Source organism: Delphinapterus leucas, chromosome 4 (genome assembly GCF_059928025.1).
Source record: "Delphinapterus leucas isolate spDelLeu-1000000601 "Yukka" chromosome 4, BTC_Dleu_Yukka2, whole genome shotgun sequence".
Taxonomy (NCBI): domain Eukaryota; kingdom Metazoa; phylum Chordata; class Mammalia; order Artiodactyla; family Monodontidae; genus Delphinapterus; species Delphinapterus leucas.
This window is the reverse complement of record NC_143132.1, coordinates 96,385,414-96,407,989: the sequence shown is the minus strand read 5'-3', so window position 1 is coordinate 96,407,989 and position 22,576 is coordinate 96,385,414. Positions and strand designations below refer to the sequence as shown.

Genomic DNA, 22,576 nt, shown 5'->3' with positions numbered 1-22,576 from the left:
TCTATTAGCTTGTTATGGGTGCTCTAACCCTTTTGCTTTGAATACATACAATTTTATTTTCTTTTTCCTTCCCCAATTTTATTGAGGTATATTTTATCACAATAAACTGCACATATTTAGAGTACATAATTTAATGGGTTTTGACCCACGTACATACCTGTGAAACTATCATCACAAGTTAATAAACATGTTCACCATCCCCTCCAGTCTCCTTTTATAATTCACCCCCACTCCTCCACTCATCAAACACTAATCTGTTTTCTGTTTAGTATACATTAGTTGGCATTTTCTAGCATTTTATATAAATGAACTCACTGCAGTATATACTCTTTTGCAATATTATTTTGAGACTTAATCACGTTGTATTTATCATTAGTTTGTCCATTTTTATTGCTGAGTAGTATTCTACTGTATAGATTCACCAAAACCTGTTTATTCTACTCACTCATTGATGGACACTGGGTTGTTTCCAGGTTTTGGCAATTGAAAACAAAGCTGCTATGTCCACTTGCGTACAAGTCCTTGTGTTACCAACCCTCCCCAGTCAAGCCCCAACAAGGGTCCTCCTGCCCAGTGTCGCCACTGCCAGTAGGAGACCGAGTTCGGTTTAAAGGCAAATGGAAGCTTTATTCTTCGATTAGAGAATGGAGAGACGCGAGCTCCACCCGCAGCACTCACTCTCCCCAACAGGCAGACAGGCCCTGGGCGTGGCTGCTTTATAGGGAGCTCGTGGAGGGGGCGGGGTGTGGGGAAGTTCTCACTGGGCAGGCGCAGATGTGCTGCTCGTGGCATTCATTCGTATCAGTGCCAGGTGCAGCCCCTCGGCACTCAGCCCACCACCGCCATCTTGGATTAAGGTGTGCGCAGCGTCTCTGCACACGGCTGGAGCTGAGGTGTCGGGTGCTGCCGTTCTGCAGTGGGAACTCTGCTGAAGTGCTGGGTGTGAGGTCTCTGCTCGCGGCTCCCTATGAACAAGTGGAACTAGACTAAACACAAAGGAAAAGAAAAAGGTGAGACTTTTTTTTATTACCCAGCTTCTGTTTTTATTTTCTGGGAATTGTTAATGGGCTTTGGCAGTGACAAAGCCCTCCTGTGTCTTTTGTCCTGCCCCTCATTTTTGAGGGACGCTTGTCTATCTTCTGTAACCCTTTTTATTACTGGAGTCTGGGAGGTTACAGTGTATCCTGCCAGCCTTTTTCCCTCCCTCAGAAAACTACTCCTGTCCATGAACCATCTCTTTAGGGTTTGGGGAGGCTCGCTTCCTAGGTTGGGGAAACTGGCATAGACTGTATCTATTGTTTCTACACAATCACGTTCCAAGGACCCTGTTTCTGTAGGTAGTAAAGTGGCAGGATTTAGTGTGTGACAGGTTTTTATAGTAACCACTGGGTTGTCTAATGGCTCTATGAATGCCTGTTCTTGGGCCCTCCCTGTTACCCCCATAATTTTATGACTCTTTTTAAAACTAATTTTATTATATTTTATTAATTTTGAGGGAAAATAAATGTTGGCCTAGAATTCTACATCCAGGTGAACAATTTTTTTTTTCTTTTTTGCGGTACGCGGGCCTCTCACTGTTGTGGCCTCTCCCGTTGCGGAGCACAGGCTCCGGACGCGCAGGCTCAGCGGCCATGGCTCACGGGCCCAGCCGCTCCGCGGCATGTGGGATCTTCCCGGACCGGGGCACGAACCCGCGTCCCTTGCACCGGCAGGCGGACTCTCAACCACTGCGCCACCAGGGAAGCCCAGTAATTTTTTTAAAAGTATAGTTGATTTACAATGTTTCATGTGTACGGAAGAGTTATTTAGTTATGCATATGTATACGTATTCTCGTTCAGATTCTTTTCCATTATAGGTTATTACAAGATATTGAATATAGTATATATTCAAGTATATATAGTATATACAAGGCCATATAGTAGGTCCTTGTTGTTTGTCTGTTTTATATATAGTAGTGTGTATATATTAATCCCAAAGCCCTAATTTATCCTTCCCCCTTCCCCTCACTGGTAGTGAGTCAGTGAGTTTGTTTTCTGTCAGTGAGTCTGTTTTCTGTCAGTGAGTCTGCTTTGTCAGTGAGTCTATTTCTGTTTTGTAAATAAGTTCATTTGTATCATTTTTTAAGATTCCATATATAAGTGATATCATATGATATTTGTCTATCTCTGTTTGACTTATTTCACTTAGAAATTTACAACTCTTGTAATCGAGTTTGCCTGATCTGGTCTTCAGAACCAAGTAAGTGACACTGGTGTCGACTAAGAATTTGACAGGCTTTCCCCTTATGTCCAGTGTTAGCCAGGGCTCCTCGGGGGCCAGTTGGAGCACCAGCTTAGGAGCCCCATGGCCCCATCATTCTTCATCTGTTTGGACCATCTGCCTTCAAGGGTAGTGGCCAGGATCTGCCATTTCTGTCTCCCTTTGGGAGTGGGAAGGGCATTCTCCTTCCAGTGTCCCTCTTATTTGCACGTGGCACACGGGCACTGATTAGGTCCTAGTTTCCTTGGCTTGTTATCCCTCGGTGGGGACTTGGGGTCACTCAGTGGAGTCTGGGCAGTTAGTCCAGATTCCCGTGTGACCAGTTGACATTGAAGGGCAACAGCCAGGACATGGGCTTGCCTCCACACCTTTTTATCTTCTGACTTTTCTTCCCCTATATCTCAGTTATTAAACACCTGGTAGTCAACCTCAACCAGGCAAGGGGTAGAGGTATCTGGTTCTATTTCCAGTTTCTGAGGTTTGCACCTAATGTCCGGGCATTTTGGGAAATGAAACACAACCTCAGGACTGCATTCCCTTCCAATGACCCAGGGTCAGTTGTAGTATATGTTCAAAGGCATTCCCTGAGGCAGTCTAGGAATGTCAAAGCGTTTTCCGATGGCTCTTGATTGATTTCCTTTATCTTATTCTAATTGACAGGTGTCTTTCCTGCTGCTTGGATTCCCTTTAGGATCATATTTTTATAATTGGTTAGCCTTTGCCTTCTACCCCCTTATCCATTGTCTCAGTGGTCCCAGTTGTGTTTGTTATCTGGGACCCCTTGACTTCCTGGTCTGAAAATAACATGACCTACATTGTTTCTATTCTTTGTCTGCTTCCTCTCAGGCTTTTTAAAAGACCATGGCCTTTTCTTCCCCCATTAGGAGTACATTGAGGAGGCTCTAGATGTCAGCCCACGTGGGTCATGGGTCTAAAAGATTCCACTAATCAAATTCAGGAACCCCTCTGGATCTTCCCTCAACCCCTTACTATGACTTTTTTCCAACTACCATCGGGGCTGTTGGAGTGATTGGCATGCAAATGCCACAAGATTTGACCCAAATAAGATTTCCAGTTTGGGAAATTTGGAACCAGGAGCAAACTGTTAATGGATTCCTCAAGAGACCCAAATAGGAGTGAGCTCTTATGTGGGGGCTCCCCTTGACTTTCAGTCGGTGCTTGAAGACGGGACTGCCTCCAGGCCAGAGCAGCTTAACTGAGGCGGGTGTCTTTCCTTCTTTCAGCTGGAAAGGAGTTTTAGACTTCCTGCCAAGTGAGAGCTAAACGCATGAGGGATTCCCCCCCAACCAGGGTACTCACCAGATCACGAGGGTTGATACCAGGAGGAGTGTCCGTGGAGCCTCAGTTGATAAAGAATCACCCAAGGCTTGCCTCACAAGCAGTAGGGGGAAGGAGCTTGGAAGATTAGAAGGAAAAGAGATCAGGGAGAGGTCAGACGGTGGGTGTTTCCTGTTCTTGCCAGCAGCTCACAGGGCTTCCTGATAGTGGGGCTCCTGGTCTTGCGAGCAGCTCATGGGGCTTCCCAGCCCACTTCAGGGAGACTGTCACTAACCAGAAACGGTCAAGTCACCGGTCTTGTACCCAGGGCCCTTTCATACTCAGGCATCCCTGGTGCTTTTTCCTGAACTCAGATGCTGTGCCCTCATTCCGTTTTGTCAGGCAGTCTTTATTACCTGGGCGTTTTCCCCATCTAGCCTCTTGACTCACGCGGCAGGCCACTTTCCTTTACCAAACTGTGATGATGGAGAATGCATTGTTGACCCCTGGAGGTTGGCAAGGAGGGCAAGAAGCCCTGTTGCAGCTGCTACTGCCTTGTACAGGGGTCAGGAGGCCGGCACTACTGGCGAGACAGTGAGCAAGACTGCCTGGCTCCGTCTTGTCTGGTAATGTGGGAAGCCAGCCAGAGGCAGTGGGCAGATACGTTGTGAGTTTCAGTCTCCAATCCCCAACACTGCCACAGTATGATCCCCTCAAGGAGGTGCAGTCCAGATGACTCTGGGGGCCACGCTGTGTGCTTACCATACCTGGGTATTGGGTTGCTGGACAGAGTTGCTCTGAATTTGGCCAAAGGCTGCCGCCATTCTACCCCATCAGGGTGAACTCAAAGATCAGAGTCAATCATCCTTATGCAAACCTCCCAAAACCTCTGCCATCCTCCCTCTGGAGCCGGGGTGAGCCTGGAGCCTGGTGGATAGGTGCGGCTGAAAAGGCCACAGTCCATCCTTCGTGATCGCCAGAATTTGTTTCCGACCCTTTTCAGTTAGGTCTCCAAAAGGATCCTCGTGCCTGGTGTACTTCATGCCAGTAGAATGAGACTGAACTTGGTTCAGAAGCAAAGGAAGGCTTTATTCTTTGATCAAAGAATGGAGAGGTGTGAGCTCAAGCTCTAAAGTACATGTTCTCTCTGAAAGGCCTTTGGCTGGGTTGCTTTATGGGGTTCGCATGAGCAGAGGGAGGGCTGGAGTGCTTGCAGGTCGGGCGAAGTTCTGTGGCTCACGGCACTTCACACTGAAGTGCCAGGGGCAGCATGTCTGCACACGGTCCACAGTCACTGTCTTGAATTGAGGTGCTGTGTGCAGCACTTCTGTACATAGCTTGCCAAGTTGGGGTGTCAGGAGCAGCAGTTCTGTGCTGGAAACCCTTGTCCGATGTGTGAGGCGCAAGGCCACTACACACGGCCCCCAAAAGCAAGTGAAACTAGACTAGGCACAGAAGAGGTTAGACCTTATCCTGTAGATACCATCTTATTTTTCTTCAGGGACCCATTGGGCTTTGCCAGTAACATATATATATATTTATTTCTCTCAAGTGAATACTTGGCAGTGCAGTGGTTGACTCATATGACACATGTGTGTTTAACGTCATAAGAAATTGGCAGACTGCCAAACTGTTTTCCAAAATGATCACACCATTTTACCTACTTACCAGCAGTGTGTGAGAGAGTTCCGCTTGTTCCTACATCCTTGCCAACACTGTATGGTCAGTCTTTTAAATTTTAGGGAATTCCCGGGCAGTCTAGTGGTTAGGATTCCGAGCTTCCACTGCAGGGGGCCCGGGTTTGACCCCTGGTCCAGGAACTAAGATCCCCCAAGCTGCAAGGCGCGGCAAATAAATAAATAAATAAAATTTAGCCAATTGAAGGTGCATAGTGATAACCTGTTACTTTTCCTCTATCTCCTGATGCCCTGTAACACCACTATTTTCCTGATTTTCTAAATATTATTCATCATTCGAGGCCAAGCACAATATAGTATGTCCTTCAGTGAAACATTAAGCAATCGTAAATAAGAGTCCTCTGTTTATGCTGATAAGGAACAAACTCCAAGACATATTATGTGAAAATAGTAACGTCTAACATATTACAGTGCTTTCTACATGCTAGGCAGTGTTCTGAGCATTTAATATACCTTAGCTCATTTAATCCTTAACAACCTTAAGAGGCAGATACTCATACTTTCCTCCGTTTTAGAGATCCGTGAACTGTCTCAGTGACTTTTGCCCAAGGTCACACTGGTAAAAAACGACAGAGCCAAGACTGGAACACAGGCTCCAGAATCTCAGCTTTTTTTTTTTCTTCTAGTTTATTAAGATACAGTTGGCATACAGCACTGTATAAGTTTCAGGCGTACAGCATGATCATTTGACTTAGGGTCCATCATGAACAGTATATTCAGTGAACATCCATCATCTCATAAGGATACAAAAGAAAAGAAAAAGAAGAAAAATGTTTTTCCCTTGTGATGAGAACTCTTAGGATCTACTCTCTGAACAACTTTCATATATAACATGCAGCGGTGTCAATTACGTTAATCATGTTGTACATTACATCCCTAGGACTTATTTATCTTATACCTGGAAGTTTGTACCTTCTGACAACCTTCCTCCAATTCCTCCTCCCCCCATCTCCCGCCTCTGGTAACCACAAATCTAATCTCTTTTTCTGTGAGTGAGTTTGTTTGTTTCTTGAAGAAGAATTGACCTACAACACTATGTTAGTTCCTGGTGCACAACATAGTGATTCAGTATTTCTGTACATTATAAAATGATCACCACCATAAATCTAGTCACCATCTGTCACCATACAAAGATATTACATGATTATTGACTCTATTCCCCAGGCTGTGCATTTCATCCCCATGACATTTATTTTGTAACTGGAAGTTTGTACCTCTTAATCTCCCTCATCTATTGCTCTCAGCCCCTTACCCAGAGCCTCAGCTTTTGATAGCTTGCTACACCATACTACCTCTGTGTTTCAAGGCACAGACTAACTACAATTTGTAACTCCAAAGGGGGAGAGAATATCTACTCACATTTATTTATATATGCATGAGATATCTCTGAAAAAATATGCAAAAAGGCAGTAATGTCAATTGCCTTTGAGGAGGAAACTTGGAGTTGAAGGATAGGGGAGAGAGGAAGATCTTTGAAACTTTGAATTTGGAATTTTGAATATTTTTACTCAAAATAGAAAATAAAATTTAAGTAATTAAAAAAAAAAAACCACAAGTCCAAATTTTTTCCAGAGTGTCTCCCAGATACTCAATTCCAGATCCATGTTGTGTAACAACTGACATTTTTCACGTACTCACCTTTCTTTCCCAGGTTATAAGCACTTTGAATGAAATACCACCTTCATACTTATAAGTCTTGGAGTTCCCTGCAGTACTCAGCACAGTACTGGGCATTAGCAAATGCTTAATAAAAACTTGTTTGTTAACTGGTAAACCCATTCCCAAGAAACTGAAATCCTGACACGAATCCAGCTTTATGTAGCAATTTGTCTTCTGTGACGAAAACACGTGGGACTGGGTCAGCCAAGGAGAAGAAGGTGAGGCACATGCTGATCAGCAAAAAGAGAAGCAAAAAACCTTCTTTTAAAAAAATGTGATATTTTATATTTGAAAAATAAATTGAAGTGGTCATCATGGGAAATACAAATGCTTTGCTGGATTCCGTACAAGTATTTTATAGTTTGAAATTGTTTTTACTTGTTTACATAATAGAGCACAGTTGTCTTTTCAACGTCTGTCTGCCCGCCCAGGGCCTCTAAGTACTTAATCCAGCTGGGAAATCACAGAATAGATTTTTCCATGATGATGTAGTTTACTTGTCTCCTTTTTGGATAAATTAGTGATGGTGAGCATTTGTAGAAAAATCATTTAGAATCCCAAGGTATTTTATAAATGAGGCAGTAAGGGTGGTGGGTTATCATCACATAACTGAAGAGCTAGCCAGCCCTCCTGAAGGTGAAGGTGATTGTGATGAAATAAAAAGCTCAGGCCTTTTGTTTCCAACTTTGAGAACTGAACTTTTGGGATAAATCTCTAGTATAGATGCTAAAATTGGTCAAATTTTATTTTTCAGTAAGAGTGGTTGGCATTACAAAAACAGGACTTAAGTGTTTGTACAGAAAAAAGTCAGTAGGTGAAAAAATTTCCCATCTCTTGAAGAGATTGTCACAAAAAATTTGCAAACTCTCTCTGCCTGGTCCCTTCAATCAGTAGGAAAACTGACTGATTCACCCAAAATGTTAGCAGTACTATATTCTGCTTCCTAGACATATTTGCATTCTTCTAGGGTTAGCAACCCTTAACTCATAGAAACGAATAACTTAGAGTAAAATTTCAGGTGATGAACCATTTAGAAGTTTCTGCTTCTTCTTAAAGATGATCTTACTCTCTCAGGTCCTTTCAGCTCTTAACTTTCTTTGTTACAATTGCAAATTATGAGTAAAATTCCATGTTCAAATTTAGAACTTGTCAAAGGAGAAATTTTTATTTTATCCAGGTTTGCTTTTAAACTTTTACAAAAGAGAGGCAGGGAATGTGGGCACCATTTCAAAAGCCAGATGCTGTTCTGACTTTCTTTTTTACTGTTTTGGAGAACAAAAGATTGTTTTTGTAAATATCAGGGTTGATTTTATATTCGGACACCTTGAAGAGATAACAATAGGCTCCTTGCATAAACCACCTTTACTTCCAACGCCAGCCTTACTTGTTAATGTTTAACAATTTCTAAACATGTTTCAGAGTTATTGACAAGCATGAAGGTTTGCAATTTAGTGGAATATCAAAACAATTTGGCAGTAAGAGAGTCCTCATAAACTGAATATCATAAAAGCACAACTGAGGAAATCTGTTACTCGTGATGGAGCAAAATCTTTGAGTCTTTGAGAGTTTGTCTCAACCAGATTACTTTAAAAAGCCCTCTGTTTAGCAGCCTGAGTCATAAACATTTGTTTATCCTTTGGCTTTGTTTATCGGCATAGGAAGGCAATGAAAAAGTACTTTTAAGTAATTTGCTTAATCAATTCTTTTTAATCAGCTGATTCCTTTCTCAAAGGAAGTCATACTTTCTAACTTAAAATTTTTCCTTCTAGGAGAGATGAATATGATTCTGTTTTCATATCTATGAAGCCAGCCTGTGTGTCTCCTCTTCTGAACATTTACCCAACTCAGGCCTGCTCACCAGATTGTTGGACATTGAAAGAGCCTGGTGGGGTGCCAGGACACTTTAGGAATCTCAGCTGCGCTCAAGGCCAAACTCTTGGCAGGAAACTGGGCTGAGCTTTCCAGGCCCCAGTATTGGAGGCCAGCAGCCTGGTCTCTTTTATGATGGCGGGCTTTCACCAGACAAAGGTGGAGCTCTCTGCCATTGCCAAGATATTGGCTAAGAGAGCCATATCCAGTGACCTCGTAGGTGGCCATCATTTTTAAAACATTATTTATTTCAGCTTTATCTCATCCTTTAAATTTTCTTTTTGGGGTGTTATCATGCACATAATATATAAAATAATAGTACATGTGTATAATTTATAAATAAACATACAGTGGTGATTCACACTTGAAAATATTTTATAATGGGAGTTAACATTAAAAATGTTTGGACACCACTGCTCTATGAGTGAAAGTTCTGGAAAGAGTGTCTATGCCCTTTACCCAAAAGTAGTTAAAAATCTTATGTGCAAGACTCAAACACCAACTTGAAACAGCACCAACTGGCCAAAGATGGAACAATTTGAGCATTAAGACAAACATTAAATAAATTTATTATAAAAGTCATAATGACATTTAAAAAATAATCTCATTGGTCACCTTCGGAGAATGTTAGTGAACCAACTAAATATTCGGAAAAGAATAAAGCTTGAACCAGCCTTTCCTGTATGAGCTGTATCCTTACACTCAAGGAATAGTAGACTTAAAGTATCATCATCTGGCAAACCTCAAATGAAATAAGATCTAGGCCCTGACTGTCAATAGCACTAACATCACAAGAAGAGAGAGAACTGAACATGATGTGCCTCCTGGTAGGAGATCCAACACCAGCTTTGACGAAATATCGAATCTGAATCAGATCAAGCATCTAAATCTCATAACAAGGTTTCAGGAAATACAGAGGCCTGTGAAACATATTAACACCACAGGAATGCAGTAAGCAAAACCAGACTGTGGGAGACTCGACAGAGATAACCTGTTTTCTTAAACAAATATATTTCGAAGAAAAAGAAAGGAGAGGAGAACCTACGGCTTAATAGAAACTCAAGGCACATAAACTAAATGCAACAAGTGGACATTTTTTGGATTCTCATTCAGACAAATCAACTTTTCAAAAAGTGATGAGAGGGACTTCCCTGGTGGCACAGTGATTAAGAATCCGCCTGCCAATGCAGGGGACACAGGTTTGATCCCAGGTCCGGGAGGATCCCACATGCCTCAGAGCAACTAAGCCCCTGTGCCACAACTACCGAGCCCGAGCACCACAACTACTGAAGCCCACGTGCCTAGAGGCAGTGCACCACAACAAGAGAAGCCACCGCAATGAGAAGCCCGCGCACCACAACAAAGAGCAGCCCCCGCTCACGACAACTAGAGAAAGCCCGTGTGCAGCAACGAAGACCCAACGCAGCCAAAATAAATTAATTAAATAAATAAAAACAAAAACACTTTAAAAAAAAAGTGATGAGACCGTCAGGGAAACTTAACACTGACTGGGCAATAGATGCCACTTAGACTTACTATTTTAGGTGTGGTAATGGGGTCATTGTAATTTTTGGAAGGTCTTTCTCTTTTAGAGAAATATTTGTGGATGGAATCATATCATAGCTGGCATTTACTTCAGTATAAAACAGTGTGGGGAAGGAGAAGTGGACGGCATCACTGAAACAAGAGTAGGCACAAGTTTGTAATTGTTGTAGCAATATAATTGGTATACCCAGGATCATCCTTCTAGTCTGTCTCCTTTAGTATATGTTTGAAATTATCCACAATAAAAAGATTTGTTTAGGGCTTATGTCCAACCACCATCCCCCTTTGTATTTCTAAACCACATACCAAAGAAAATGTTCTTCAGAAACAAGAATTTCAAAGGCTCTAGTGGAATCCAACAAAATTACATGAAATGGACCAATCTCACCTCTAAGGAAAAGCCGAGGAAAAGAGGCCTTGATTATTGTTCTATACAGGATTTCCACTCTAGAAAGGGAAATCCTGTAGCACTCAGCGCTCTCAGTTAAGTATTCCATACAGGAACCATAAAGTGTTGTTGAAATAAATGAAACCTTGCTGTTCATCCAGATGTGCTGAGTCAGTGCCCCTCTCCATCCCTATCTGACCTCTGGAGGCCTGGCCAGAGCAGCAATGCTGGAGACAGGCTTCAATGGATCCATTCATCAGAATATTTTAAAAAGGAGACAACTGAGTGTTTAACCCAATTTTATTAGTCATGTTTTTAAACTGTTAATGGTTGCTGGGCATATAATAGTGCCTGTAAGTGTTCATTGAATGAATATTTGTGTATATAGTATTTTACAGGATTTACACTTATACTTCAGGGGAGAAGACATTCTAGTCATTCACCAAAACACGGCCTGGACCGAGAACACAATTTATGGGGCATAACCTCATCGTGATAGTGAGAACTGCTGTCCCTTTCATTCCTTGATATTAATGTTCCAGTACCTGGTGCTCTGAGGGCTTAACTGGATGCATTAGTTTCCTACAGCTGCCATAACAGATTCACAAACTGGGTGGCTTGAACAATAGAAATTTATTGTCAGTTCTGGAGGCTAAAAGTCCAAGATCAAGGTTTGGGCAGGCTTGGTTCCTTCTGAGGGCTGTGAGGAAGAATTGGTTCCATGTCTCTCCCCTAGCCTGCAGTGGTGCGCTGACAATCTTTACTGTACCTTGGCTGGTAGGAGCATCACTCTGATTTCTGCCTTCATGTTCACATGCTGTTCTCCCTGTGTACATGTCAGTGTCCCAAATTCCCTTTTTATGAGGACACCAGTCATTGGATTAGGGCCCATCCTAATGACCTCCTTTTAACTTGATTACTAGGCCCTATCTCCAGGAAGGCCACGTTCTTAGGTACTGGGGGTTAAGACTTCAACATATAAATTTCGGAGGGATGTAATTCAACCCATAACATGGAGTGACTCTTTTCCCAGGCTCCCTGTCCTTGGGGATGAAAACTCTTGAGTTTTCCAAGGAAGCCACTGGACTCCAAGGCCCCAAGCTTTCCTTCCTTTTCCTATTGGCTATAAGGCAGGCTTCCTGGTCTTGCTCCTGAAGCTTTCTCAACAGATGAAGCTGTGGTTCATGTTGCCTGTTCCAGCTCTTGGTGGCCTGGGTTTGTGGCTACTGCTTCCCTGTCCCTGGAATATGATTCTCATCTCTCTCCTTTCACTGCAATAATCCTTAAAGATATAGAAGAGTTTCTCCCCTGCCAGCAAACACAGTTTTTTTGGCCTAACTTCCAGTGGCCTGGTCTTATACTGGCTATTACATTCTTTAAGCCCTCCTTCAAAAGGTAGCCTACTTGTTTGAGGGACTTGGGATATATCTCCCAGATCTAGAGAAATGTGGGCAAGTAATAACGCACCTCTCCTCTATTGCCCTTGAACTCTTCTCCAGGGATCAATTTTCCTTCCTTCATTCAAGACATGATACATCCTCTGCATTCCAGGGTACTGCAGTCCCCCTAAATCAAAGGCAGCCTTCATCACATCTTTGTTTAAGACTCATCTTGATGTTCTAGGAGTTTGTAACTTCCCAAAATTCACTATCCCACTTCCCAAGACTCCGAGGGGGCCTCATGCAAACGGGAGTCCTAGTAACCGGCCAGGATACTCAAGATTTCCCGTGGCCAATGTGCAAACCAGGTGTCCATTCAGCTTTCAGTGTGTGAACAACATCTTCACATAACCATCATTCCTGCTGTTTGGAATCTGTGCTCAGAGCAAGCAGGCAAAGGAAAGCCTCACCCTTTCAGATATGTAGAGTTCCAGCTAGATTGGCTGCATTCTTAAATCGCAGTGCTTCCAAAACTAGAGCTAGAAAGATGACAGCTATGGACTCATGTTCCTTTAGCCGAAGAGTGCCAAGAATCATTAGCAGAGAACTTCAAGGAACTTATGCTCACCTTGTGTTTTCAAAGAGTAGACAGTTATGCTCCAGGTCACCACACAGTATTAATAATTGCATACTGAGACCTCAATTACAAGAAAAAAATGAGTAACCTGGGGAGACAGGACCAGGGGCTGGATAACCAGGAAAAGGCCCAGAAATTCCAATGGCTCAGACCTGGGGGTGGAGATGGGGAGTGGAAGAGGGAGTTCTGCTCCAATCCACTCAACTCCCACCTAAGGCTGTGTGTGAAGGTGAGAAGCTTGTGAAGCCAGGCAGACTTGGGTTCAAGTCCCCGTTCTCTTACTAGCAGTGGGAGCCTAACTGTATCCTTGCCTCAGCATCCTCATCTATAAAATGAAAGTAATAGTAGTACCTGCCTCACAGGTCTGTTGTGATGAATACATGAGATAATGTGTAAGAAATATAAAGCATAGGGCTTAAAACAGAGCAAGCACTCAATAAATGTTAGCTGTCACCATCATTCTTGTATTAAGTCCGAGGCATCCTTGTGTCCTAAGGCTCTGTTCTGCTGAAGGAACATTGATAACCCTTTTGGCCCTAGCTGCCTGCATTTATGGACAAAGAATTTCCTCTCTCTAAACTCAGATTGGCACCTTGAGGTCAGTGTTATCCTATGAAAAACATGCTGGCATGTTTCTCCCAAAGGCCAGGGCAGAACTGCCAGATTTCTTTGGCATTTTGTAAGATGGAGGTGCTTTCTCCGATGTTACATTTCATAGTCACCCTCTCTTCACACCTCCCACAGTTTGACGAGTATGGCTAGCTCATCCGTCTCACCAAGTAAGACAGAATGTCCACAAAATTGGAGTTGTGTCCCAAAATGCATGGCTGGAAAGACTTGGATCCGAAGGAGCTTTCTCTAATTGAGAACAGGGACACAGGCAGCCTTTTACTCCTGAGTGATAGGGTGAAACTCTAGCTGCAGATGCCCAGCTAGAAAGGCTGTTGCCATGGTTGCTGAGGCAGGCATAGAGAAGCAATACCATTTTGCAGTAATAGATGGAAACGATAATATCTCACCCTTGTTTCTCACAGTGTGTCTTTAGAAGGGCAACAGCAGTTGAATAGAAAGTAGGAAAAACTAGTAACAAGAAAAACTGATGCATTAACCCTAGGGACAAAAAGGCAGAATTACTTATTTTTCTGTTATATATAAGTCATCCCAGAAGAAATCACTTGACATGCCAGCAGTTGCTTGTATTCGCAGTTCACCTCTCCTCTTCTTGACTGACTGGTCTTGGCTCTCTGGCTGGTCCCTGATTGCCCCAGAGTCTCCTCTGGGCCCTCCCCATGTGGGGAAACTGGACGAAATCACGGTCCCTGGTTAATCCACACGGAGACCAGCTGCAGCTTGTTTTCCCTCTGAAGCATATTTCTTTTTCCATTTGAGAGCACCTGGGTTTATGACCCCAGGATATAGCACGAAGCACCTATCTTTGGTCAGGGGTTGTCCCTGTTGTGTCAAGGGTGATTTTGTTTAGATAAAAATTGGGTACATTTGATTATTAATTTTTTGGTGAACCTCTGCTGCATTTTTGACTGGAAACCTGAGAGGGGGGCACTGCAAAGAAATGAAAACAGAACAGCGCTTGTGCAGAATGGTGACTAAGGTGTTTAAGTGTTTGTGTGTGTTGGTGATGGGGGCAGGGGGTGGTGCCTGGGGAAGCTGCAGTGGTGTGTGTCAGCTTAATAATAATAAGGGCCAGGCTGTTTTTCCCTCAACGCTTCCTACACTTGTTTTCAAGCATTTCGTCTCTAATCATTTTCCAAACCTACTCAAAGCTACAAAGTATTTAGAACCTTCCCTTAGGTGATGAATTTTAAAACCTCCCTTCGGTTGTAGGAGACACGGTTCTGACTTAAGCAAGCAAGGACAGGAGGCACTAAAATTTAGCTTGATTCCCCTGGGGTCTGAACCCCAGTTCTTAGAACTACACCCAACACCAATGACATTATTTCCTTTAGTCATTATTATCCTTCCAAGATACTGTCCTTATGACTATCTTTAAAATTACATTGTAGGTGACATGTCAGGCAAGCTCTCGCTTTATTTGCCAAAATTTCTGTTGTGCTTTATAGTTACCATGATTTCGACATCCATTTCATCATGCATGTTGCTACCTGACTTCAGTGTGCCTAATGCTCTCAGATTCAAGAGAACACAGACCCTATCCCAGGGGTGCAGGTGCACTCAAGGAGGGCAGGAGGGCAAGCAAAACCCCACAGCAGTGAAACAAGGGTCACAGCAGAGATAAAAACACTTGGAGCGATTGGAGCGATCTCATGTCTGTGTGGTCCTGCAGCTGCTGTGCTCACCCTCAGCAGACCCGAAGCCCCCTTCTCATAACAAACATTTTGGAACACCCTTTAACATCCTGACGTGGAATTCCTAGATTATATAACCTGCTTACACACTTCCAGAAAACCAAGGTATTGTCCTGAGTGTAATAGGAAGGAGAAAAGCAAGGAAAATAACATTAAAAAAGTCATATGTATTTTAACATGCAAATACTCCAGCACAACTACACTGTAAGATACATGAAAAGTCAGCTGCTCATACCCACTTATATTGACAATGTTTTATTTAATTTTTATGTGTGCTTACATTATTTAATACTTTATTATATCAACATATTTAAATTATATTTAATGTTATTTATAGTCAATGTAATGTTTTTGAGTTTTTAAAGTACTCGACTTTTTGAAATCAGGACTAAATTAGTATATTGTACAGATTAGCATGTTGTAAGATTTTATAGAGAGAGATGTAGACATATAGTGACTAAGAATACAGAATGATATGATGTGTTGATTTAGTGACTCAAATAGCATGAAGGACATTGCTGTTTATGATGTGATTATTTTTGGAATGATGAACAACTCAAAAAAATTTGGAATGGAAGAAAGCAATTTTCCCTCAACTTACATCCTAGTTGAATATCTGGAAAATTCAGTGTATGCCAAAAACCATATAAGAGAAAGTTCTTCATGTAAAGTGGAGTTCAGATCTAAGTTCTGCTAATTATAATTCATCTTCGTAAATTCCCAGCAAAACACTTTAAAATTGTGTATGAAACAATGTGATTCTTTGTTGAGCATGACTGTCCACACATTGCAGGATGTTGCCTATCCCTGGAACCACCCAGAAATGCCATAGCATTCTCTAAACAACCTAACAACCCAAAACCCTCCATTGGTATCCACAGAACCCCTGAGGAGGTACCACTGTCCCCATTGAGAATCCCTGGTCTAAGATCCCTGCTAGCTCTGAAATTCAGTGGTTCTATTTATATACTTTACCCCCAAACTTAATCTAATTAATTGTTTTTATTTCCTAGTGTGTGCCTTGTCAACGAGGTAGGCAAAGATAAACTTGTGTCTTGATCCTTTACAAGGACTTTTACAAATTTATCCCTAATGCCTAGCATAGCCCCTGATATATGGTAGACGCTCAATGAATATTTTTGAGTATATGCATACATATAGGAAGGATACTCAGGAGGTATAAAACATGAGTCTTTTCCTTACATTCTAATCGAAGATGTTATACATTTCCAATACATTCTAATTGGGAAATTAAGAACAACATGTGACAACAATAAAAGATCAGTACAAAATAATACTTCACTAAGAGGCACATCTTATGGTAGAAGCTATAAGTATAATAAAGTGGTAAGAGAAGTTACTGAGGTAGCCAGAGAATTCATAGAGTCAGTGGAATTGGAGCTGGGCCCTAATGGAGGGACTGAACTTGTATGAGGATAGGGGAAGGCTTTCCAGAGAAACTGAGAGGATGCAGGGCCCAGAGTCAAGAATGTGCAAGGGCTGTGTGAAGACAGGGCTGGGAGGCACCCGGTTCCACTGGAAGTGCAGCAAGGTTCACGTTAACGAGGTGTGGGAACATTGTGGTTAGGTGTACAGGGCCCAGATTTAGAAGGACTTGGAATACCAATTAGTTGAGACTTACTTGAAAGATTTTAAGGAAAGGCTAAAGTTATACACTGTTTTAGAAACCCAAACAAAATGCTTACATTGTTGGAGGAGGGAAGGACTCTGTTCATGGCTGAGAGCAGAAGTGGTCTAAACAGAGATGTGCTGGGGCCAGCTTGTACCAACTCACAATAGTGATTATTAAATTTGTAGGAATTTTGCAAGTTTGCTGTTAAACATAGCTATTATTAAAAATCAAGTTATGTACACGCACTATTGAATCAATTATATTAAAAATAAGGTAATACATACTCAAAACTTATCACTTGCTAATTATTTTATCACATTTTACTATTTTGTATGCTTTTGAGGTTGTTTACATCTACTTATCAGAATGGTGGAAGCAATGTATAATGCTGCTGTGTGTCCCTTCAGAGATGGCGGTGGCTTGAAATCAGTGGTGGTGAGAGTATGAACGCCATGGAAATCAGAAAATGCTTTGTATCAGTGCTCGATATGTTTTGTTGATTGTAGACTTAATAAGATGATGGAGAAAATGTTAATAATCCAGTTGAAAACTTTAAAAGTGCACATCATGTCTCTAAGTCATTGCTTAGAGAATAGCATAAAAAATTGAGGGAATATTCTTTCAGTATTTATAAATGTTTTTTCAGCTTTATTGAGGTATAAAATTTCCTCAAAAAAAGTAAAAGTAGAATTACCTTATGATCCAGATATCCCACTCCTGGTTATATACCCAAAAGAATTGAAAGCAGAGTCTTAAAGAGATATTTGCACACCCATTTTCACAGTTGCATTATTCGAAATAGCCAAAAGATAGAAGTAACCCAAGTGTCCCTCAGTGGATGAATGAATAAACAAAAGATCATATACACATACAATGGAATTTTATTCAGCCTTAAAAAGGAAGGAAATTCTGATACATGCCACAACATAGATGAACCTAGAGGACATTATGCTAAGTGAAATAAGCCAATCACAAAAGAACAAATACAATATGATTCTACTTATATGAGGTACCCAGAATAGTCAAAATCCTAGAAACAGAAAGTAGAATGGTGATTGCCAGGAGTTGGGGGAAGGGGAATGGAGAGTTGTTGTTTAACGTGTATAGAGTTTCAGTTTTGCAAGATGAAAGGAGTTCTGGAGACTTGGTTGCACAACAATGTGAATAAAGTTGCTACTGAACTGTATACTTAAAGATGGTTAAGATGGTAGATTTTATGTTATGTGTATTAAACCATAATTCAAAAAAAGATATTTCATGCCATGTGGCACTCATAAAACTGATTCATTATTGACATCTGATATTGCTTTGAAACAGGATAAAATATTGACATCTGAGATTACTTTGAAACAGGGTACTGCTCAAGCCAGGAGTCAGAGCAGTAAACTGGAGGGGAGTCAGGGAACCCAAGACCACTTCTGGTTTCATCAACGATACGCCATGTGTGAAGTACAGTTACTGCACCTTTGGAGGATTTGATCAAATGCTCTTACTGCCTTCTAAAAAAAAACTAGATGTTTTAAGTATGAATGGGGTAATATTTGTAAAACTACAGAGGCTCTTTACCAAAAAGAAGACTTTAAGGAAAAAAAGTATCACTAGTGTTATTATGCTAATTCTATAAACATTGTTACATTGTTAAAAGGAATCTGTCCATTTAATGGTCTGTGCTAGATATCTATTAATGATAGGCCCTTTGTCACAGCAAGTAATATTTAGTTTCCAGAAACCAATCTTTAAAAGCCTGCTTTGTACAACTGTTGAAGTCTATCATTACGAGGATTTATTTTTGGCACTGGATCCTGGAGCTTTGGCTAATAGCAGTCAACTGAGGTAATTCTACCTTAATTTTGCAAGTGTTCTAATGGCAGTAAAAATATATTACCTGTGAATCATGGTGACACTCAGCACAAGAGCTCAACATTTTATGAAGTTATAAGAGCACAGTAACTGTAGTTCTCATTTTTCATGGTCATTTTTTGTTGGAAATACTTTTATTATTTAGAGAAATGCAAATAATTTGGGGGGATCGAATTCCATTACAATTAATATCCACATAACAAAAATGTGTTCAATTCCAGAAGTGTTTGTGGTATGGTCAAGTAATCTAGATTCAAATTCCCTGGAGGAGTTTTTATCCTGTGTTCTTGGTACCAAAGAAAGTATCACCATCAACAAACAAGTGCAATTGTTTTAATGATCCTTTTAAATTAATTTTCCTGTTTGAAGATGAAATGCCATTTCTTTCTGTTTCCTAGACTACTTTCTTTCCTATACCTTGGCAGTTATTTTTCATGCTTGTTCTTATGCTATATCAGTAGTGAAGAGGGAGGAACAGGGGACTCATGTAGCAAAAAACAAGGGTCTTTTGATAAAAAAAAAAAAAAGTCATAGATTATAAGCCAGAAACAAGAACCATGTTTCCAGCATACAATTCTCATCGTGTTTGGCATTTTATGGCCATTAAAAATCACTATTTAAGGTCAAATGATATTTTTAAGGTACTTTGCAATGCAGGAAATAATATTTTAGTATTATTTTTATTTTCAGAGTTCATGGCTTTCTAAATCTTAGTAAGATTTTATGTAATAAGATAATAAGTAATCTTATTTTTGAATGGGAATATTAAGGAAAGTGAGACTTTCTAAAATTAGGGTAATTGGGACTTCCCTGGTGGTCCAGTGGTTAAGACTTCGCCTTCCAGTGCAGGGGGTACAGGTTTGATCCCTGGTCGGAGAGCTAAGATCCCACATGCCTTGCGGCCAAAAGACCAAAACATAAAACAGAAGCAATATTGTAACAAATTCCATAAAGACTTTAAAAATTGTCCACATCAAAAAAAATCTTTAAAAAAATAAAATAAAATTAGGGAAATTAAGGAAAATAACAATTAAAACTAGCATTGAAAGAAACAAAAACCTCTGCTGATTGTCTTATCTTACCATTTCCAAACTGTTGTCCACTTGTATGATATACACGAGCAAGAGGTGAACCAAAGCTCACTGACTGAATGAAATTGCCATTATAAAAATAATATACTTTATTGATATGAGTATATGCAAATTGATGGAAAATGTTTATTTCCAACTCAGTTATTTCCAGAAGCAAATACTTTCATTTATTCAAAGCTTATACCAAATACAGTATTCTGTTAATTGTTAGAAGCATTATAAAGTAGCACATAACAATTTCAGAAGAACATATCTAATGCTATCTTTTTCTTTTTTTAAATTTGGCTGTGCCAGGTCTTCGTTTTGGCACGTGGGATCTTTAGCTGTGGCATGTAGGATCTTAGTTGCGGCATGCGTGTGGTATCTAGTTTCCCGACCAGGGATCGATCGAACCCAGGCCCCCTGCATTGGGAGCATGGAGTCTACCCACTGGACCACCAGGGAAGTCCCAAGTCTCCATATTTTTAACAAAGAATCACAATCTTATTAAGCTAGAGGTTCCAGTTTTTTACAAACTCAGTAGATTTGAAGTTTCACAATTTCCTTAGATCATGAAATAATCACTATAGAAGTTCTGGGCAAAGAAAGGGAAGAACAGATGAAGAAGGAATATTTCCTATTCTTTCTTTATAAGTCTTTTGTTTACATGGAAAAAGTGTCCTTGAAATTAATCGTATTACATTCTGTTTCTATACTTAGATGCTTATCTTACAGAAAAAGATCTCTCAGCACTACAGGAGGAAATAATTTCAAGTGCATGGTGGATCAGAAGTGTGTCAGCATCAAAACAAGTGAGGTTATAAAATAGTTCTAAAGCAATCTTTATTTTTCAGTGTATCCTCACCACAATTAGATAAGTCACTGACAGTAAGTCAGTAAGAACTTTAGTAATAAACAAAACCTGAAAGCTAACTTTATATTTTTTTAAATAGGTGGAGGTGATACAAAAATGTGAAGCTGTAAAGCCAGCAGCCACTTATGACCCTTCAGCAGCAGAGTCATGAGGCTCGTGGGCACAGGAATGGAACGTGTGTGAGAACTCCCATCACCAAAGAGGCTGGGGTGGTCTGGCTTTGAGTCCCACACTTCCTTTTTTTCATCTACTTAGTTGAGACTTTTATCCTTAAAACTAGACTTTGTGGAGAGAGAATGGATAACTTAATTCCAGATCATCTCTGTTGGTTAGCATAACAAGAGCCAGGACTGGAGGACCTGCTCACGGTTGTATATCAGGAAAGTCCCAGCAAGGCAGGAAGAGAGTGGCCTAGCTTTTGATTCTGGGAGCACCCAGAGTACTCTAGGGTCCAGGAGAGGAGAACAGTGTTAGATGAGTAGAGGGGAAGCTAAGCACAGAAGCACGCTTGCCACACATCTCGTGTGGTTTCCTGGAAGAAGACTTTCCAGCAAGGTGCCCTGGAACAACCTCGGAGTGCCAAGAGGCCAGGCAGAGAGAGAGGCTGAGTTAGCTTTCCTGAGGAACCCAGCGTGGTGTGGAAGGAGGTGCCTGCATCCCCTTAGGCAACATTAGAGTAGCAGAGGCTCTGCCTGAGAAGCTTGTTAGGGTGGGTCACCAATGCCAGGGCAAAAATAACTCTGTGGTCAAGGGCTATAGCGAGGGCCACCTAAGCCAGGGAAGGGACAGCCAAACCTCAGGGGCTCTGCTGTGTCAGATGTTGAGTCAGCAGGTGGGGACTCTGGGTGAGCAGACCATAGGATGGTGTCCACATGGGAAGCCAACAGAGCCTCCAGCCTGAAGCGGCATCAGGAGAACCAAAGGGCAGTATGTGGCCCCTCAGTACTCTCCAAGATCCCTCCCCCAACTCCTCCACCACAAGGACACTGCAAGCTGTCCACTCCCGGACTCCCATGCCATCTCAAAGAAGAAAAAAAGAAAAAATCAGAAGGAGACCATTGAACTTGGAAGAGACTAAGCTACCGGAAAAAAAGAATTATAAAAGGTAACTCCATATTGAAACAAGCACAGCTATTACACTGTTAGACAGGTGCTTATGCCTTGGCTGGGAACCTAATTACCCTTTAGGAAGTTGCATGAATAGAAGCAAAGCATTTATAAGTTCCCACTGAACAAAGTATAAACAAGCCTTTCAGGGACAAGCTCTTCTAATTTTTAAAAAATATTTATTTGGTTTAGGCCGCGTTGGGTCTTTGTTGCTGCATGCGGGCTTTCTCTTGTTGCGGCGAGCAGGGGCTACTCTTCGTTGTGGCGCGAGGGCTTCTCATTGCGGTGGCTTCTCTTGTTGTGGAGCACGGGCTCTAGGCTTGGGGGCTTCAGTAGTTGTGGCACACGGGCTCAGTAGTTGTGGCTTGAGGGCTCTAGAGCGCAGGCTCAGTAGTTGTGGAGCACGGGCTTAGTTGCTCCATGGCCTGAGGGATCTTCCCGGACCAGGGCTTGAACCCGCGTCCCCTGCACTGGCAGGCAGATTCTTAACCATTGCGCCACCGGGGAAGTCCCTCTTCTAATTTTAAGACTACCAGAGTGATGAAAATCTATTGTTGGCAGAAACTTCAAAATATGCATATAATACAATAAGAAAACACTTTAGTAAAGAAATCAAGGCAAAAGGAAAATAATGTTAGGAAAAACAAGATGAAGCCGTAGATAATTTCTAGTTTTAAAATGCATGCTTAAAAGCAGGCCACAAATTTGGCCCTGAGTTTCCTAGCAGTTAATGCAAAAAAATAAATCACGTTACATGATTCTTGAGATTTTGTTTTGGCCGGATTTCTCAGGGAAAAACTCAATTATTCCTAGTACTGTGGGCTGAGAAAATTGTCTCCCGTGGATCCTCAACAGAGGACTTCATGTCATGTAGTTTTCTAATAGAATGGCTAATGCTCAGCGGGAGCTATCCAGGTAATTTTTCTATTTTGTCACCTTCACATCTCAGAAAAACGCTATGAGGCCCTTCCGAGATAAGGAAACTGAAGCTCAGAG

The 22,576-nt window shown here is 41.5% G+C and overlaps 1 protein-coding gene across 4 annotated transcripts in view; it reads left to right on the top strand.

The window, feature by feature from the left end:
• The first annotated feature begins 618 nt into the window (after window positions 1-618).
• SAMD7 (sterile alpha motif domain containing 7) overlaps window positions 619-22,576 on the top strand; it is a 52,693-nt gene continuing 30,735 nt past the window's right edge. For 2 of the 4 annotated variants that reach the window (XM_089910914.1, XM_089910917.1), the window contains exons 1-2: window positions 619-20,411; window positions 20,553-21,578. The gene's annotated coding sequence lies outside the window, so the exon portion shown is untranslated. The remainder of the gene's footprint in view (window positions 20,412-20,552; window positions 21,579-22,576) is intronic. The other 2 variants (XM_089910915.1, XM_089910916.1) reach the window with 2 other exon arrangements.